Here is a 4,305-nt window from a genome sequence, read left to right on the forward strand (position 1 = left end):
ACCACAAGAATTATCCCAAAGGGTAGACCTGAAAATTTATATATTAAGGATTAATAATCCTTATCGGCTTTGTAAGGCGATTAAGTGTCACGTAAGTTTCTTGGTCGATATCACTATTGACCGTTAGATCCATCACGCTTTGATCAATGACATAGAGAGAGTCAATGCAGTGAAAGTGTTGTTCAAATCGTGCGACTGCTGTTTAATTATGGATTTTTGTTCAATCCGAAGTGTTGTTCAAACTAAAGTGTTGTTCAATCCGAAGTGTTGTTCAGTTACAGATTGCTATTCAATCTGAAGTGTTGTTCAATTGCGCAATTGTTGTTCAATTACGAAAGTGTTGTTTAATCGTGTAATTGTTGTTCAATCGTGTAGGTGCTGTTCAATTGCTGGTTTGTTGGGTGTTGTTGATCGGGGAATACATCAACCATCGGATTAAAGGCAAGATCGATGGGGGAGATTGAAGTCCATCGCAATATCGATGATCACGCAAACAGGGATTTGTTATTGTATTTGTTTCGCATGTGATATGTGATAAATCTTGGGCCTGAAGCAGACCCAAGAAGCTTATAGACGTGAGTTTGATTTCCTTTGAAATCCACTCTTCGCATCCATCGGCGGGTTGTGTTGTATTGCTATTGTTTGTGGGGGTATAAAGGTGACGTCAGCCTGTAAGAGAACACTTCTGATGTAAGTGTGAGCCTAATTCACTGGCCACACACAGAGATTAGAAAAAAGCAGTTTTTCTGCGTCATTTTGGTATCAAAGTAGGAACAGGGAAATGTTTTTGAAGAAACTTAGAGAAAGAACAAAACAGTGAAAGAAAATTCAGCGAAGGAATAATTGTTGCTGACAGTTAGAGCTTCATCAAGATAACAATGAGAGATTGAAAGAAAGAATCATATTCTAAATCTGATTGATAGTAGTTGAATGTTGAAAATCTGCGCAATGGAAGCACGAAGATTTGCTGAAGTAGATTTGCAGAAGTGGTGAGATCTTGAGGATAGGAGATGGTATGCAAGTTTGTTTAATAATTAGAAGAAATTCAATGAGTGAAATTTTGGAGTAGGCATATAGTAGTTAAACTATAAGAGGGACTTTTGCAAGTTCTTGAAGAGTGACAAAATTTGAAGATAAAACTGAAAGGCTGGATAAAAGAATAGTCCATTCAAAGTGCAGGTGAATGGTAGAACGAGATCATGCAGAGGTCTTGAAGGTGAGATGATATGTTTTTTATTTTTATTGGTTTCAAGATTGTATTGCATAATTTAGAATTCAGGCAAAGAGGAAGTATCTCAGTGGAGATGAAGGAAACTCGTAAAAGTTTCTGAAAGAAAGAGAATGTGGCAAAACCTAAATGTTCTAGCTAAATATTGTAAGAAAGGGATAGTTATGTTCTTAAAGTGCAGATGAGTAGAAGCCTAGAAGGAGCAGAGATAAATGTTCAAGGAGGTTCCAGACAAAGGACTAGTACTTGCTAGAAGACCAAGTCCAGAGGAAAGATTGGTGAGGTAAGTGGCAGCAGGGAGGACTTGCTGTAGCAGAGGCTTGCGCAACTCATAGGAAGTGAGTGAGGAACTCATAGAGATGGAAAGGATTATGACTAGTGATAGTCATAACGGAGGTTCTAAAAGAGACACAGCAGAGGACAGAAGAAGAAAGATACCAAGGCAAATGGCATGAGAATGAGTGACAAAGAATATGATAAAGAGATGACTGTGATGGCAGTTCAGCTTGAAGTATTGATGGAAATGTTGCAGAGAAATAAAGAAGATCAGAGGCATGGTTATGTCGTAAGGAAGAAAGTAAAGTGGCAAAAGCTACAAGAGAAAATAAATCACTAGGTGAATATGCAGATAGCAGAAGAGCTGATGAAGCTTGAACAGGTAATGAATGATAAATTGAAATATGAAGAACTCAGAGAAGTTGAGATGAGAATGGAAGTTTCCATTTGTAAACCAGAACAAGGTGAAATTCTGGGTGAAGAGGAAGACTAGAGATCTGTGAAAGATCTTGAGAATTCTAAACAAAATAAGTTTACTTTGCTGAAGAAGGAATTATTGATGATTTTCTGGACTGTTGGACAAATGCGGATCAACAAGAGGATGTAAAACCATGTATGTTTGAATCTAATAATTTTGATGTGATTACAGGTTTTGCAGAGGATGAACAATATTTTGAAGCTGTCAAAAGTATGGAAGAGTATCTTTCAGACGATAAAAATTTTGAAGTAAAAAATGATGGAGAAGGTCTCTTAAATGGGAGAAGCAGTGACTTATTGGAACCGAAAGAGTTTAGTAATGCATTGATGTTTGAAGTTGTTACAACACAGGAACAAATTCTTGTGAAAGGAAATGGGATTCAGTTTGAGGAGTTGATATATGAAGCAATAGTTTTTTTTTTTCTACGTAAAGACTATGCTATTGTATTAAGAAAGAAAGAAAATATTTACAGGGAGGTACTAGCCTCTGAGGATGAATAGAGTCACCCTCCTTCTGAAAAGCATAACAGGTGCGCAAGGCTACCTGAGTTGCAAAGATAGATGCAATAGAAATAAGCATGGACAAAACAGCAGCGTGTAGTCCTCTGACTTACAAGAGAGATTACTCCAAAAAGAACAACAACAGCATAATTGTAGAACCAAAGAACCTTTACATGCCTCTCACACCTTGCTGCTGATATCATTGTGACATTTGAGGGTAGGATGACAGGTGATTCCAGAGATCTGGAAACACTGCTAAATCTGGGCATTCCTCTACCCCAAAAGCAAAAACTGGGCCTCTCGGGAAGAAAAGAGACCCCTTCAAAACTTCGTAACTTGACCATTGTGCAGCAACAAAAACAGTAATTTAGCCTTCGAAGGCTCACCTTAGGCTTTGTTGTCAAATTCTGGTGTAGTTGCATCTTCGTTCACTGACTGGCGGGAACCCGGTGGGAGTGCTGGCGGCTGAAGCGGACCCAGAACACGAGCGTGCTCTTCATGATTGACAACTTCTGGAGGAGGATTAACGGCTTGGCCAATTTCCACCCTCGCTTGGGGCATACCAGTCTGAGCCAGCTCCACAACATCTTCCTCCAGGCTATCGGAATCCTCATCATCTTCCTCTGTCGCTATTACAGTGATCAGCATAGACACCTTAGATCGATTTCCCCGGCATCTGAAAGTAAAACGGGATGTATGCACTTGACTTTCTAGCTGGTCCGACTCCTCTGAAGGAGAAGACGGAGGCGCTACCATAGCCAGTGGCTGAATTTCCCTTGCTTGAACCTCCGCCCTTCTACTAATACCCCAGACACCTCCTCTTCGCGGGACTCCACGCTGTCTCGGCGCCATGAGCCGGGTGACTTGAGGGCTATTGACAGTGGGAGGCCGAATCTCCAGACGCAGAGCTTGAACTCCCTGAACCACCCTATTAGAAACCGGAACCAGATTAGGAGTTCTCACAGCTATTTTCTCCGGCATAGAACGACAGAGCACACATTGAGCAGAGGTGTGGCCTCTGCCACTGCTCACACTTCCAGAGCTCGCCTCCTCTCCACTTTGCTCAGAGCACAGCATAATAATACAACAAGCATACCCAATCTGGAGCAGATACGCCCTTTTGTAATTCCTTTTGCAGAATTCTCTGGACGCCTCCATTACGAAACCCAACAAAATTGCGTACACAGCCGTTAATTCTCCTCGCGCGAACCCATCTCCCCTCTGCACTATCATCTCCTCGGCCTTTAATGGCATTAATGCCTGACAGAGCCACCTGGTGTGGCCGTCCTGGCAGGCTACATTCTCATGCCAGCTGCCCATTGCTGGTGAACAAATTGCCACCCGCATCCGGGTTATGAAGCAATAGTTGAGACTGTCGAACCTTGTAATTTTCAAACTGATAATTTGTGTATAAATGCAGGAATCATAAATAGTGATGAAGTACTTATAAATTGTCACAGAGGAATTAAATTATTGGAGTATTTGCTAGAAAACTCAGAGTATGACAGTGTGGTTGCGGAGAAAGGAGTTTACTACAGTGGATAAGGACATGAAGAAATCATTGGAACAGATGAAGAGAAGGAGGGACTAGCTGATAGTCTGGTGGATTCTTTTAAGAATTCAAAACAGCACACTGATGTGCTAACAGAGGAGGAGAAATCGGAGCAACATACTAAAGTGTTTCCAAAGGAAGAAGAGGCACTGAGGCCTTATGCTTTTTATTTTAATAATTGTTTTGTGAGTGCATTTTTAGTTGTAGATGCTGGAGAAAGTAATCAGTAGTTTAAATATGAATGGACAACGTGTAGTAAGATGTAGAATGT

This window comes from Pinus tabuliformis, chromosome 1_1 (assembly GCF_031772625.1).
Source record: "Pinus tabuliformis cultivar Carrire ecotype Pingquan chromosome 1_1, CPIR1, whole genome shotgun sequence".
Classification (NCBI taxonomy): Eukaryota; Viridiplantae; Streptophyta; class Pinopsida; order Pinales; family Pinaceae; genus Pinus; species Pinus tabuliformis.